Source organism: Lagenorhynchus albirostris, chromosome 14, assembly GCF_949774975.1.
Source record: "Lagenorhynchus albirostris chromosome 14, mLagAlb1.1, whole genome shotgun sequence".
Taxonomy (NCBI): Eukaryota; Metazoa; Chordata; class Mammalia; order Artiodactyla; family Delphinidae; genus Lagenorhynchus; species Lagenorhynchus albirostris.
Genome location: NC_083108.1, coordinates 70,120,773 through 70,137,479, shown reverse-complemented (window position 1 = coordinate 70,137,479; position 16,707 = coordinate 70,120,773). Strand labels below are relative to the sequence as shown.

General features: G+C 48.2%; 1 protein-coding gene across 3 annotated transcripts in view; it reads left to right on the top strand.

The window, feature by feature from the left end:
- Window positions 1-13,669: 13,669 nt before the first annotated feature.
- CMKLR1 (chemerin chemokine-like receptor 1) overlaps window positions 13,670-16,707 on the top strand; it is a 39,194-nt gene continuing 36,156 nt past the window's right edge. The window contains exon 1 of one of the 3 annotated variants that reach the window (XM_060170408.1): window positions 13,670-13,921. The gene's annotated coding sequence lies outside the window, so the exon portion shown is untranslated. The other 2 variants (XM_060170410.1, XM_060170413.1) reach the window with 2 other exon arrangements.

Here is a 16,707-nt window from a genome sequence, read left to right as displayed (position 1 = left end):
TGCTTGGAGCAGGAAATGGCAGCTCTGAGAACACTTTGCTGGCCGGCAGTGGGCACCCTTCAATGTCACTCGATGCTCATTCTTCTTTGCATCATTAATGTACCTCTCCCTTCCTGGGACAGAAAAAGAATCCATTCCAGTGATTCCCAAATTCCAGATTGGAAAATTGGAAAAATCAGATTATCAGACAGTTTGGCAACCCGTGGTTTGAAACGGTCATTCAGTGAATGATTCATTCAGCAAACACGTCTCGAGCACCTGTCATGCACTGGCTACAGTACGAGACAGTAGGGACGGAGCTACGCATCAGATTTACGATCTCATATTGACAACCATTTCAGGTTCAAAATATGTTTATTTACATATTTGGAACTCTTTTGAAAATCTGATGAAAATGCTGGACAAGCACACCCCCCCAGAAAAATCTGTGCCCCCACACACGTGATTTTATGTGTTTATGTCCACCTGAGAGACCACCAGTGGATTTCCTAGGGGGGCCATGGATCCCAAGTTCAGAGTCATTGTTATATGCCAGTAAGTGAGAAAAAAAAGATGCCGTGTCATATTTGTGTTATTATAATTATGTAACACCCTGAAGCTTGACTCCGGATCAAGGATTTCCTTCCTCATACTGCAGGATTTGTAGACTTTGCCATCTGAACATCGGTTCCTATGTTCTCTGCTGGGGTCGTTTGAGATGCTCCAGCTTTAGCAGAAAGTTGGACAGACACGGTCCCAGCCCTCATGCAGCCCGCAATCTGTGGGAGGAACTTCTGTCCTTACTTGACCTGGGCTACCCTGGGGACATTTGCCAGCAGGCTGTTTGTCCTCTGGCTCTCACCGACAGCGTGTCAGGAAGAAACAAGGGTGACAGAGCTGAAGAGGGGACATGCAGGTGGCGGTGGTGTCAGGGTGCACCAGGTATGATGACCTCCAGTCAAGGCAGGGGCTGTGGGTTGCTGAGTCCAGCCTGGTGTTTTAGATGGACATCAGAGCCCAGCTAGGGTTTTGGGAACCAACACGCCTCAAATAGTGGAAACCAAATCCAATGCGTTACATCTGTGGGCATGAAACAAAGCCAAGGAGCGTGGCCACCAAGATCCTCCAGATCTGGGAGGTCCACAAATTACTTTGTGTGCGGTTTTCCACACCACGTCACCAAAATCCCGTGAAACCAATGAGGAATGGCAGGTTCTCCCGTATGCCTCCAAAGGAGCGAATCCGGTCAGACATAGGAAGACATCTTTCTCGGGGGAATAATTCACAGGCTTTCTCTGTCAAATTCCAAATGAGCTCCTGGGCCGCCCTTTCTTTCACCCCAACATCACACAAAAGGAACACGAAGGGTTCTGAACCAGGGGGCAGCCAGTTGCTTCAGAACAGGCAATAAAGCAGCCCAGAGAGAAACCTTAGTAACGAAGCCTCGATGTCTTGGTGCCCTGGAGCAGGACCGAGAACAGGCAAACCCGGGAAAATAAAGGAGGGTGTTGATTTAGACCCGGGCCAGCTCCTCCAGTGCTCACGATCCTGTGATTGTGTCCTCATGGGTCACAGGCTTTGAGTAGCCAATGAAAGCTAGGGGACCCTCTCTCCATACGTGACTACTGCGAATAACTTGATGGGGTTTTTGGACCACTGGAACCCAACCGTGGGTTGCTATGTGATCCCTGGAAAGCAAATCTTAACATGTATCGTCCACTGAGGGAGACACAATGCATATGTACTGTAATTATTGCTGTGAAAGAAGATATGAATGATACAAATCAGGCAAACTTTCTCTCAAAGGGCAAGACAGTAAATACTGCAGCTTCGTGAGCCATTCGGTCTCTCGCTGCAACTGCTCAGCCCTGTGGTTATAGCATCAAAGCAGCCAGAGATGATCCGTAAGTGAATGGGTGTAGCTGTGTTCCATTAAATGCTTATTTACACAAACAGGCAGTGTTTTTGTAAATAAACAAAAAATGTTTATTTACATAGTTGGCTTATGGGTAATAGTTTTCTGACCCCTGATAATAACAACAGCCAGTGTTTAGGAACACTCATCGTAAGCCAACATATGAGTATGTCTTATTATATTATAATAATATAATATATTATGGGCTATTATTATCCCTATTTTACAGATGAGAAATTAGTGTTGCAAGTTGCCCAAGGTCACTCGGCTGGTAATTGATGGAGCTAGATTCTGATTTTATTGCTTTGTTCCTAAGAGATGGTCACAAAAGGATATGAAGGATAGGAGGTAGGAGATGATGATGATGTTGATGATAATAATAGTAAACATTTATTCAGAGTCTGCTCTGTGCCAGGTGCTATGCTAAGTACCTTATTTGGGTTAACATGAGTCATCCCCACCGCAACTCACTGTCACTATCATTACCCGTGAGAGGGAACTGAGGCACAGAGAGGTTAAGCCACTTGCCTTAGGTCACACAGCTCATCAGTGGTAGGGCAGGATTCAAACTCACACTGTGCCCTCAACCTCCTTCAGGTGCTGTCTCGAAGTCCTTAGGCTACGGGGTTATCTGCTCTCTCATCTGAGAGGACGTGGGCTCTGACCAATTAGAAGGCAGCCCTGAGTCAAGATTCTGGGCCTGCCGCTTGCCTGCTGTTACCCCTTTAGTTCTTGGATCAGAGGGTGGTCCTAGGAGAGGGTCCTGTGTAGCTGGGGTTTCCCAACTGGCCAGGAAGTATTTTGATATTTACCGAACCAGCTCAAGTCATCCAGCTGTGCTCCTACAAGGTGGGCTGTTCTGAAGACGCATTCCTAGGTGGAAGTTTGTGGATGAACACAGGGAGGGAAGCCCGGGTGCTGGCCAGGAATGTCAGGGGCATCTGGGCGCCTGGAGGACATGCCAGTTGAAGGGAACCTGAGGCTGGGGCTCCTGAGGGTCAGCAGGACCCCCAGCCCTCCCTCAGAGGCAGCAGACTGAGTTCTGGGCTTGCCTCTGAGTCAGAGGCCCCAGGAGGAAAATAAACTTTCTGTACTAAGAGGAGGAGGGAACAGCTCACTTTTTAAAAATAGGAGAGGCAGCCCCGTTGCTATGACGAATTTCTCGTGTTGCTCCATGTTTTTAAATTAACAAAAATTTTTTTTATGACCCACATAAAAAGGTACACACAGCCTCTTTGTAAAAATACATGGAAAAATCTTCATCTTATGCCCAATTTGAGTGAGACTCAGGGACTATGGACCAAGAGAGCTTGTTTTAAGGCCTCTGAAGGTTCCGGGACCTCTGACGTTACGGGGACCGCACCCCATACCATAGCAAACCTCAAAATGTCGCTACGGATCCCATTACACATATGCATTTTGCTAAAAGTATCTGAAAAGGTGTTAAAGTAATTCACATATACGGGGTTTATGAAGAATAAATTATTTTTCGTGTCCTTGTGATCTGTGCTTTTCTATTTCTAAACACAAGTGCCGTTGGATAGCAGGTGACTCACTAACATGTTATAGACATTTAATCAGACGTGTATTAATTTTGAGTTTGCAGTTGCCTTTTGGTGTTCTGGGGTCGATGTGCTAGTGAGTTCTGGTTTCAAATATCTCTGTAGGCCCTTGACAGGTTTGTAGATCTCAAGGTTCTGGGCCTCTAATGTGGGACCATGGAGGTAGGGGCCAGAAGCAACTCCTTGGGTCTCAGTTTTCCCATAAGCAAAATGGGAGTGGTTCACGAAAAGATGTGCACAGAGAGAAAGAGAGGGAGGGAGAGGGAGGGAGAGAAAGGTAAAGCAAATGGGGAAAAATATAAATAATTGGAGAATCTGGGTGGAGGTATAACGGAGTTCCTTGCACTACTGTTGCTACTTTTCTGCAAGTTTAAAAGGATATCAGAATGATGGCACATATCTGGAAAAGACACAAACCCTAGTCTGAAAAGACACATGTGCCCCAATTGTTCACTGCAGCACTATTTACAGTAGCCAAGACATGGAAGCAACCTAAATGTCCATTGATAGATGAATGCATAAAGAAGATGTGGTATACACAATGGAATATTACTCAGCCATAAAAAAGAATGAAATAATGCCATTTGCAGCAACATGGATGGACCTAGAGATTATCATACTAAGTGAAGTAAGTCAACAGAGAAAGATAAATATCATACCATATCACTTATACATGGCATCTAAAAAAATGATACAAATGAACTTATTTATAAAACAGAAATAGATTCATAGACATAGAAAACAAATGTATGGTTACCAAAGGGGAAAGGGCAGGTAGGGATAAATTAGGAGTTTGGGATTAACAGGAACAAACAACTACATATAAAATAGATAAATAACAAGGACCTACTGTATAGCACAGGGAACTATATTCAATATCTTGTAATAACCTATAATGGAAAAGAATCTGAAAAAGAATATATATATATATGTATAACTGAATCACTTTGCTATATACCTGAAACTAACACATTCTAAATCAACTATACTTCAATTTGAAAAATGAAACATTATATCAAGATGAAAAATGGGGCTTCCCTGGTGGTGCAGTGGTTGAGAGTCCGCCTGTCGATGCAGAGGACACGGGTTCGTGCCCCGGTCCGGGAAGATCCCACATGCCGCGGAGCGGCTGCGCCCGTGAGCCATGGCCGCTGAGCCTGCGCATCCGGAGCCATTGCTCCAAAATGGGAGAGGCCACAACAGTGAGAGGCCCGCGTACCGCAAAAAAAAAAAAAAGATGAAAAACGAAGAAGTCCCCCCACCCAAGGTGGGAGGGGGCAGGGTCAATGGATGAAATGGAAGTTTGGGGCTGTGCTCAGATGGAGCCTGGGGACAACCAGGGAACTGAGGGGTGTGGCTCCCTGTCCCCTGACCCCTCTAGCCAAGCACGTCCATTTTCATGTGCCTTATATTTTGGGGATCCAGATTCTTCTGGAAGAAGAGGGTTCTCTAAAGAAAAAGCCAGATATCAGTGGCCGTGGAAGTGCTTGAGGACGGAGGCAGGTCTAAGGACATGAAGGATCTTGTCCAGCCATCTCGGAGGCCTTGGGTTTTCCTAACAGTGAAGGGAAAAGAGGCCAAGTCATTGGCTGTAGATTGTGGGTGAGGCAGGAGGAGGAGGTGGGCAATGGGAGGAGAAACACGTGGAAGTGGCGGAAGACGATGGTGAGCTTGAGTCTTTACCAGCTAGTGCTCAGTAGGTGCCAGGTGCTAATCTAGGTCCTTTACAAGCACTAACTCCTTTGAATCTCAGGATACCCTGCCAGGCAGGCACTGTTACCATCCCTATGTAACAGAGGAGGAACCTGAGGCTCAGAGAGGTGAAGTCACTTCCTCAAGATCACACAGCCAGGCAGTGGCAGACCCAGTGTGGCTTTACTTCTTCCCTGTTAAGAACACAGCAAGAGGGACTTCCCTGGTGGCGCAGTGGTTAAGAATCCGCCTGCCAATGCAGGGGACACGGGTTCGAGCCCTGGTCTGGGAAGATCCCACATGCCGCGAAGCAACTAAGCCTGTGAGCCATGGCCACTGAGCCTGCGCTCTAGAGCCCGTGAGCCACAACTACTGAGCCCACGTGCCACAACTACTGAAGCCCACACACGTAGAGCCCGTTCTCCGCAACGAGAAGCCACCACAATGAGAAGCCCACACACTGCAATGAAGAGTAGCCCCTGCTCGCCACAACTAGAGAAAGCCCGGGCAGCAACGAAGACCCAACGCAGCAGAAAAAATAAATAAATGTTCCTTTTAAAAAAAAAAAAAAAAAGAACAGGGTCTTTGGTGAATGATGCAAGGCCAGAGCAAGGAGGGAGGATGGGGGGAAATGGGCTTCCAGAAATAACTCACAGAGTTATGGCAACACTATGTATTAAGCACTTGCTCTGAGCCCCATGCCATATATGCGACATGTATCACCTCGGAGAATTCTCCCAACCAGCCCTATGAGGTGGAGATTATGTTCTCCATTTTACAGAAAGGACACGGGAAGCCCAGAGAGGGCAAGTGCCTTACCCAAGGTCACACAGCAAGGAAGTAGCAGAGATGGGATTCAAACCCAGATCTTTCTGACCTCAAAAGGCTGTGTTCCTACAACATTGTGCATCAACTATACTTCAATTAAAAATAAATAAATAAAAGGCTGTGTTCCTGAACTGCCCTAATATGCCGTGGCTTTGGTGTATCTGACCCGTTTCTAGTAGCTCACATAACAGCTGGCCTTGGGGAGGGATGGGCAGGCATGGGGGCTACCTCAATCCATCAAACATTTCCAGTAAGGGTCAGGTCTAGTGTCAGGAACTGGAGCAACAGAAGTCCAGAGGCTGAGACAGGTGTGCACATGGCAGAATGAAAAAGCAGTGTGATTTGAGAAAGGATGGATGTGTTGGCCAAGTACAGACCCACCTGGCAGAAGGAGTAATCAACTTTCCCAGGTAGGTGGGAAGAGAAGGGACAATCCTGGAAGGCTGACTGAAGGAAGGGACAATTGAGCTAGGTTTTGAAAGATGACCAGGTTACCAGGTGGCTGGGCACAAGGCGGTGAGAGAGAGCATTACTGGCAGAAGGGGCAGCTCAGGCAAAGGTGCCAGGATTTGAAACTGCACGATGGGGTCAGAGTTGAAGCAGGGGAAGAGGTGGGCCATGTGGCTGGGGAGATGGGCAGGGGCAAGGTAATAGAAAACCTGTGTGTGTGTATGTGTGTGTGTGCGCACACCATGTGTAGCAGAGGTGAGAGGGTTCTCTGGGAACTGGGAAGCTTGCCTGCTCAGGACTTGCTGTGTGGCTCTGAGCAGCTGCTAACCCTCTCTGGGCCTCTGTTCTACCCCCTGGAAAATGGAAGCTTTCCCAGAATCAAGCGACATGCTGTCAGGCACCACCTGAGAGCTGGGGAACTGCAGGCAAGGGGGCTCCAAGCTTCTCCCATCCCCATCCTGGAGAAATGGGCCGGAACAACCTTGCCGGCTCTCCCAGCCCCCCACGCATCCGGGGTAGTCCCCCCCCACCCCCCTCCACTGCCAGAGGCAAACTGTCTCTTCCAGCAGGAGGAGCTGGGCGGGTGGGGTCTCCATGGCTCACGGGGGAGCGGTGGGCCTTATCGACCCCTCACCAGGACAGTCCCCTCCCCTGGTCTCAGAGTTGAGGCTTCCTCATTCCTTATCCTACCCAGGCTCCACTTAGCGCTGTTAACCCTTCCCAGCTTGGATGAAAGCCCAGGGCCTGGATGCTTGCTGCGTGGACAGAAACCTGGGCTGCTAGCATCCTCCCATCTCTTCCTCCTTTTCAACCCCCCTCCAATTCAACATCTCACCTCAGACAATCTCCGACAGCTCGAGGGACCCGCCTTCACCCAAGAAGAATTAACTCTTGCTGTTACTTGAACCCAAATCAAGTTTGCAATACAATTTTTGGCTGAGGGTTTGACAAGTGTCCAGTGATACTTGGCCCAGGGCTCAACTCTCCTGTCTCGGTAACTCTGCAGCCCTCTCAGTGGTTAAGAACCCGGACTTGCCTGTCAGGAAAAACTCTGGGTCCTCAGCCCAGCTGGCCTGGGAGGTTGTTGACTGGTCATCCATCTCTTCATTCATTTAACAAATCCTTATCGAGAAGGGACTACATGCCTAGCACCAGTCTCTGCCCCCATGGAGTTTACCTGTAGAGGGGGAGATGGGTGGTATATTCCCAGCACAAATGATCATCACATTACGACTGAGGTTGGTACTGCTGTGGAGGTCAGGATGCTACAAGAATGGACAACAGGGGTGCTGACCTGTCTCAGGGGGTCTGGAGAAAGTGACGTTTCAATTGACATCTGAAGGTTTGTCTCCTCAAACTCTTTTCAGCTTTGCCATCCCTTTGTTTTCTCCTTCCTGGGAGATGAGGCTGGCAGGAGCCCAGTTATGGGGGATTTTGATCAACCAGATTACAGACATTGTACTGGGGAGCCATGGAATGTTGTTGAGCAGTGGAGAGACACTGAATGAAATGGAGCATCAGGAAGGTGGCTCTAGCAGCATCCCAGGGGAGATTAGAGGGCCTGTATTTGGGAATGTAGGCCTCTTAAGGCCCAACAGAAGGGGGAAAATCCAACATTTATTGAGTGCTGTGCGCCAGACTCTGTTCTAAGCATGTGGTGTGTATCAACTGATTTCATTTTCCCTGCAGTCTGAGGTTGGTTCTTTATTACTCTCATGTGCAGAGTAGAAAGCTGAGATTCAGAGAGGTTAGGAATTGCACAAGGCCACACAGCTAGCAAGTGGAGCAGGGACTCAAGCCCAGATCTGCCTGCCACCAAGGGCAGTGTTCTGGTCTTCTCTGGAACAGCCCTTGTATTCATTTCCTATTGCCGCTTTACAAATTACCACAAATTTAGGGGTTTAAAACAGTACACATTCTCCCACAGTTCTGGAGGTCAGAAGTTCAAAATGAGTATTAAGGGGTTAGAATCCGGATGTTGGCAGGGCTGGCTCCTCCTGGAGGCTCTAGGGTAGAATCCATTCCTTGTCTCTTCCAGCACACAGGCTGCCTGCATTCCTTGGCTCGTGATCTCAGATCTCTGCTTCCTTCATCACCCTACGGCCTTCTCCTCCCTTTTATCTCCTGCCTTCCTCTTCGGAGGCCCCTTGGATTATACTGGGCCCACCCAGATAATCCAGAATAATCTTCCCATCTCCAGATTCACAATTTAATCACATCCGTAATTTAATCTCACGAGCACTGAAGGAACCAGAGAGGATAAATGACTTGCCCAAGGCCACACAGCCCAAGGCTGAAATGGAGTTCTCATTCGGTGTGGCTTGTTCATGCCTTAAAGAAAGTCCAAAACAGGCACAGTTTGGTTTTATAGAGAATCCTGCATGTCACAGAAAGCATCTTTGAAGCCTCCCTTTGGTTTGAGAGCCTCTCTGGTGAATCTGCTTTAGCTGCTGATGATCAGGAAGATAGAGGAATCATTTAGCTTTAACTAGGATATTAGGGATCCATGAACAGTAAAGATCAATCAGAAATAAATACAAAGGAGTGTGGGAATTGAGATACAGATTAGATATACACTAGGATCTGCCAATTGCTGGAACAAATGGGGCAGAGCTGGAAGCAGCCCCTGTGCCTTCTAGTCCAATGGGATGGACTTTTGTTGGAGGACAGAGTGGGATGAGAAAGCCAATACGGCCCCACCCCACTCCCGTCCAGGGCAGGCATTGCTAATCAATCACTGTGCTCTTCCCAGCCAGGCCTGGATGTGGCCTCAGATTCCCTTAAACAGAGAGCTCCAGGACTCCAGAACCAACCAACTGGAGTTGGGCATCAAGATGAAGCCTGATCGGGCTTCCCTGGTGGTGCAGTGGCTGAGAGTCCGCCTGCCGATGCAGGGCACACGGGTTCGTGCCCCGGTTCGGGAAGATCCCACATGCCGCGGAGCGGCTGGGCCCGTGAGCCATGGCTGCTGAGCCTGTGCTCCGCAACGGGAGGGGCCACAACAGTGAGAGGCCCGCGTACCGCAAAAAAAAAAAAAAAAAAAAAAAAGATGAAGCCTGATCTGCATGCACCCCTATGTTCATAGCAGCGCTATTCACAATAGCCAAGGCATAGAAACAACCTAAATGTCCCTTGACAGATGACTGGATAAAGAAGATGTGGTGTGTATATATACAAGGGAATAGTACTCAGCCACAGAAAAGAATGAAATAATGCCATTTGCAGCAACATGGATGGACCTAGAGATTATAGTAAGTGAAGTAAGTCAGAAAGAGAAAGACAAATACCATATATCACTTATATGTCGAATCTAAAATATGACACAAATGAACTTATCTATGAAACAGAAACAGACTCACAGACATAGAGAACAGACTTGTGGTTGCCAGTGGGGAGGGGGTTGGGGGAGGGAAGTATTGGGAGTTTGGGATTAGCAGATACAAACTATTATATATAGAATGGATAAACAACAAGGTCCCACTGTATAGCACAGGGAACTATATTCAATATCCTGTGATAAACCGTAATGGAAAAGAATATGAAAAAGAATATATATGTATGTATAACTGAATCACTTGGCTGTACAGCATAAATTAACACAATATTGTAAATCAACTAGACTTCAATAAAAAAAAAAAATGAAGCCTGATCTGCCACCTTGGAACGACACAGTTTCTATGGGAATAAACAGAGGCGTCTTTGCAGGCCCTGAAGAGCACCACGTCTCTCTCAGGCCCCAGTATTCCTATATCAGGCCTTAGATTTCAGAGTCCTTTTTAAAAAAAAACACCAAAAAGTCAAAAACTCACCGAAAGGCTTTTCACTCCAAGGAAGAAAACGCCAAACTTTGCCGCCATGTTCAGAATGGTGGCCCAAGACTGTGGCTTCTGATTGGTCGGAGCAGCGCGACTCCGCCTGTTCCTCGCCGGGCCGGGTGGGGCTGTGAGCTCCGACCTCCACCTCTGGGTCTCCGGCCTCCAGCCTCCGAGGCCTCGCTGGCTGGGAGCCCAGCGTCCTCCCTCAGCCTGGTGTGGCTCCCAGCTGATAACACCTGAGCCTCATTATTATAGCCTTGGGTTGGCTCGGGAGGCGTGAGGCCTCCGGGGGGCCTGCAGTAGCGGCACCCAAGGAAGGAGGAAAAGGCAATATCCATAAATCCATCCAGAGGCCGGATTCTCCCAGCTCCCCTTTCAGGATCTCCCCTCCCCCACCCCCAGTGTGCTCCATCTTCCTGGAAGGCTGCTTCCTCCCTCTCCTTCCCCCCTCCATCCTCTACTTCCTCCCCCTTCCTTCTCTGACCCCCGTCCCCTGCTCCCTCATCCAGAACAGATGAGGAAACTGAGGCTCAGCGAGGTGAAAGGACTTGCCCACACAGCTCCCAGGGGTGGAGACACGGATTCAATCAAATCGGGTCTGTCTGATCCCAAGGTCTCTGTTCTTAACTACGATTCTGTGGATTGACAAGGTGACCTGTCCTGGGATCCAGAATGTATTCTTAGTGGCTTTTCCATTAAGAATACAGACAGGGCTTCCCTGGTGGCGCGGTGGTTGAGAGTCCGCCTGCCGATGCAGGGGACACGGGTTCGTGCCCCGGTCCGGGAGGATCCCACATGCCGCGGAGCGGCTGGGCCCGTGAGCCATGGCCGCTGAGCCTGCGCGTCCGGAGCCTGTGCTCCGCAACGGGAGAGGCCACAACAGTGAGAGGCCCCACAAAGAATACAGACGTTTTCTGTATCAGTGGTTTTTAAACTTGAGCCAGCGTCAGAATCCCTTGGTGGCTTGTTAAGAGCCTGCATTTCTAACAAGTTGCCAGGCAAGGCTGCTGCTGCTGGTCCAGAATCCATGCTTTGAGTACCACTGGTCTGTATTAGTAACAAACCTTTAGATGGTGATGTATAGGATCCCCCTTGCATGGTGGAAATGTCCTCTCCTTTGGACCAGGAGACTTGGGGCTGCTGCTCTACTGCTAACTGTTGAGTGACCTTGGGTGAGTCCCTTGCGTTCTCTGGATCCAATGTTCCCATCTGTACAGGAAGGATTTGCGTGGGCAAGCCTGGCAGAGTGGGGAGGAGAGGAGTTTGGAGTCAGGCTGGGTCTGACTTCTGACCCTAGGAAGCTGTGTGACTTTGGGCAAGTGACTTAACCTCTCTGTGCTTCCAGTTATTATCTCTGAAATGAAAGCATTAAACCAGATAGTTTCTAAGTGTAAATCTCACTGAATGAAGGGTTGAGGATGGTGGGGAGAGAAGATGAGGTTCTCGGGCTGGTCATATGGTGAAGGACATGTTTCCCCACTTGCCAAAGTTCTGGAGGCCCAAGAAGAGCAGCTGTCCCTTCTTCCCCCTCCCTCCCTCCTTTCCTTCCTCCCCCTTCCTTCTTTCTTTTTTCCCTCTCTCCCTCCCTTCCTTCCTTTTTTCCTTTCCTTCTTTCCTATGCCCCCTCCTTCCCTTTTTCTCTGTTACCTTTTCTCATCCCCTCCCCTCCCCCTCCCCTTCTCTTTTCCTTTTTTCACAGGTTATTTTCAGCAGCCCCAGCTTTGGAATCAGACAGACCTGGGTTCAGTCATGCCTCTGTTGGCATGGTCTGGGCGCCCTTGGCAAAACGACTTTCCGTCCATGGCCCCAGAATCCTCATCCGTAAGGTGGGCAAGTGTCACCTCCTGCAGCGTTGTTGGTTCACTACTTACTCCACGGAAAGCACCTGGCACAGGGCAATGCACACAGTGGGCCCTTCTGTTCGTTCTTTAGTTTGGAGGCTAAAGGCGGGGCTCTGGAGCCAGGTGGCCTGGTTGGAATCCCAGCTGTGCCACCTACTAGCTGTGTGGCCTTGGGCAAGCGACTTAACCTTTCTGTGTCCCAATTTTCTCATCGCAAAATGGGGGCAGAAACAGTGCCTGCTTCCTTCCTTCATAAGGATTAAGTACCAAGTTTCTAGCACACTGCCTGGCTGTCAGCTATTTAGATAATTCACTGATGATGGTGATGTCGCCAGGCACCGTGCTTAGCGCTGGGGATAGAGCAGGGGACAAAACACAGACCCTTCCTCAAGGAGTTCCTAGTGCAAGGGAAAGAGACACCCTAACAAGCTGGGACAACATTGCATCAGTGCTGTGATGGGGGGAGCCCAGAGCCATCCCCCAAGGGGCAGGGAAGTCTTACCTGGGAGGTGGCCCCAAGCTGAGACATGAAGAGAGAGTGGGCGACTCTTTGAGTAATAAACATGTTCATAGGAAATTTGTATAATAAAGTAATTGGACAAGTGTGCAATGGCGTGCTCACTATAGTCGAAAAGTTGAAAGTAACCTAATCATCCACCCTCAGAGTATTGAATTGATTAAATAAACTATGGTACATTGAGTAAATGAAATAATTAGCAACTTTTAAAATATGGTAAGGTATATATACATATACACATATATTTTATATATGTAATCATTGACTGCAAAAGCAGGTTACAATATGGTACACAGAGCATGACTGAGCCATTTTACATTTATATATAAAATATATATGTGCATGTGCTCAAACCAACATGTTAATGATATTTATCTCTGGGGAGCTGGGTTTAGGATGAAAGCAGAATTTATATTTAAACAACACAAGGTCTGAACATCGTTAAAGGTTTGACGTAGTTTGTTAGTTTTCTAGAAGTGGTACATGAATGTATGTGTATTCCAATGATGGATAAGAATTTTGCTTCCCTGTAACATTTACTAAAATCAAATATTACAGAACATTTTAATCTTTGTTCATTTGATACTTAAAAAAAAAAACCACATTGCTATTTTAATTTAACCCCCCCCCCCAAAATAAAAGGAAGCAGGAGGTCATCAGGCCACGAATAGGGGCAGGAAGCAGGAAGGGCATCCAGGTGGAATGATGTACAAACGCCTGGGGTGAGGAGGTGACCCAAGGTGGTGGGATATCCGGCAGCTAGTCTTGCTTGTACGTAGTCTGTCTGGAGCTCCGGAGGCCCTTGCTGGGAGCAGACGTGCTTCCCACAGCTGCCCGGGGCCCACATGTGCTCCTGGTTTGTGCTCAGATGGTGAGCACAGCTCCCAGCTCCCAGAGGGGCGGGTCGTCCCCAGCAGGCCTCGCCATCAGCCACCACCCACGACAGGCAGGCTCCCCTGACAGCCCCGCTCCACGCAGCTGGCCGCCCCCGCCCTCCGGTCAGCCCGGTTTCCTGCCCCTCCCTCTCTACTCCCTCCAGCTGTTTCTCCGGCAGAGGCCTGTCCCATTCAGGACAGCAGCCCTGGTGAGCAAAGAGCGCAGGAGCCTCCGGGGGATGAGAATGTTCTAGAGGGGCTGAACTCTGGGCTATTTGAGGGGCCCTTGAATGAATGGATGCACTGCTTTCTGGGCAAACGGCCACAGCCAAAGGACAGTGTGATTTCAAGAAAGAAGTCGGGGAACACGGGTCTCCTGCACAACCTCGAGTGGTCTGAAGTCACCGAACGCTTGGGAACACCTGGGCAGAGGAGACCGGCCACAAGGTATCACGCTCCGCTCTGACATCACCTAGAGGCGCCAGGAAAGGGGAAATGGTAATAGAGAGAGAAGTTCTTTGGTTCTTGGTAAAATGTAATTTTTGTCAAAATGGAAATAGCTTTAATATGATTTTCAGATTTCCAAAGTAATGCATGCTATTTGTAAAAAACCAGCGAGGTCACCATAGTTCTAAGAGCAGCGAGCTCAGTGTTTCCCTTCGGTTAATGCTCACAACAGCCCTACACGGGAGATGCTTTCATTGTCCACATCTTACAGGTGAAGAAACTGAGAGTCAGGTTGCGGGGGTGCGGGGCTGGGCGCTGAGATCCAAGTGACATGAGAGTCTGCATAGCCCACCTTCTTAGCTGCTGGACTGTCCTACCTCTCAGCTATGGAGAGGAAAGAAGGGGTTCCTAACCCAGAGGTGAACCTTCGGGTGCCCCTCTGTAGAACTCTCACTCACCCTCTCACTACTTGACCTATGATGTTTGTTGAGTGCTTACAATGAACCAGACACACAGGAGTATCTAGATGTGGACACACCCACGCTTTTCCAACATCTCGTTTCGCACCTTACCTTGTCCTTAACCACGGATCATGAACTGCATCTGTATTTTCTATGTTCCTCCAATATACATTTTAATGGCTGCACAGAGAGGGTGAGTTGGGATTTATTAATCATTCCTCCATGTGGTTGCTTCTTCTTCCTCTTTTTTTTTTTTTTCATTATTATAAACAGCACTGCAAAGGCTGCTCCTAGTACATCATCTCTGCGTGTTTGGGCCCATGGATACGCTTCCTAAGGTGAATTCGCTGGCTCACATGTTCGCGTGTTTTTAAGTCTTTTGAGGCTATCGCCCTGGAAGGTTGTGCCGGCTTGCACTCCCCCGGCACAGTATTGGGGTGTGATGTTCTCACAGCCTCACCCACACTGGTTGCTACCCATCTCCTAAAACTTCCCTGATGGGAAAGGTGAGAATAACATCTGGCTGCTTGACTTTGCACTCCTTCGTTCATGCTGAATAACCTTTATAATCTTATTGTTCATTTTATGACTATCCTGCTCAAGTCTATTCCCATTTGTTCCTTGCTGGCATGTTTGTCTCCTTTCTTATTGATATTTAAGAGTTCTTTGTATATGAAGGATATGAACCCTTTGCCAGTGGTATCTGTTGAAAATATTCCACTCCCCTCTCTGCTTTCAAATTAGCACATTTTAAATGGGTGAGCCATGTGGACCAGCGTTTGGCAAAGTTATGAGCAAACAGCACATCATTATACTCAAGTAACTGTTACTTGATGTCAGTCTGATCATTCAGACCTATGTGGTTCAGAGAGGCCAGCGAGCAAGTGGCTGAGCCGTGGGCCTACCTTCTCTCTCTATGCAAGGGCCCAGCCCCCAGCTTCCTTTTTGTCATCCCTGACCTCCTTTTCAAGACCAATCTTCCCTGTAGTTCTTGCTGTCGAATTACACTGAGTCGAATTAGACTCAGGATTTCTCAAAGGGCAATCCTGGGACCACGAGCATCAGTTTTTTGAGTCAGAATCTCTGAGGATGGGGTATAGGAGTCTGCATTTTGAATCAGCACCCCCAGTGATTTCGACACACCCTAAAATCTGAGAACAACTGAGCTAAGTGTCTTTTCTTTTTGTCCTTTGTCCAAGTTTCTGGGTTCTTTGTTGCACACTGAGGCTTCTCTTTTTCCTTTCTAAGCAAATATCTATGCTCTTCTGCGAGTCTGCATGCCCTGTGTCAGCAGCTGAGGCCAGGAGACACCGGTGGAGAAGCAGCAAAACTTGGTCTTCTACCACAGAAAGTCAGACCACATCATCCAGCATTCGGGCTTTGATGTTGGTTTAAGCCACAGAGCCCTTTCTTCTGATGAAAATATATGGAGAAGTGCAATTTGAAGACAGATAAAAGTGATGTTTTTCTAGTAGAAACAGAAGTGGAGGACTCCAGACGGCAGCTCCCTGAACCTCACCCTCACTGCCGAAGGGCCTCTCGGAATCCTCATGGCTCTCGGGGGCAGGTTGAAAACTGCAAAATCTACTCCAAATTGTTAAGACACCAAAGTTCTTAACCATTGCTGAATTTGCTGTGTGACCTCAGGCAAGGTACTCTCATTCTCTGGCCCTAATCGTCTCATTTGTAAATAAGGAGGTTGAATGTTGTATTAGGGCAGTAGGTGCAGTAACAAATAGACCCAAGCACGTATAATGGCTCAAACAAAAGAGACGTTTGTTATAAGGCAGGTATTTGTGAGTGGAGGGTTGTCCTCTTCCACACAGTGATTCAGTGAGCCATCTCACATTCCGACTCTCCCTTGGACATCATCGCCAAGGAAAGAAAGCATGGAGGGGGCATGTTTGCTTCTTAACTGTTTTCTGCCACACACGAGAACTAGTCATGTGACCAATCTAGTTGCAAAGGAGGCTGTGAAATGTAGCTCTTGGCAAGGGTGGCTCTTTCCCATCTATGGCTGTGTACTGTGGAAGGGAGAACGAATTTTTGTGGACAGCTAGCTGTCTCTGCCACAAATACGGTGACCTCTTGGGTCTCTTCCAGTCTCTGATTCTAAATTTTCATTAGTTAATCTTAAAGTTAACATGGTGATGTTGGACCCACAAATACTTTCCTATCCTCAAAATAATCCCCATCAAATAGACTGAGTAAATTCCCACATTCCAGGCCCCCTAAACATGGATTTCCTTGAAACCTAGGCAACTGCCATTCTCTTTCCCTCCTGGAGAAAGGAAACAAAAATAACAATGTTGTTGAGCAAATCAC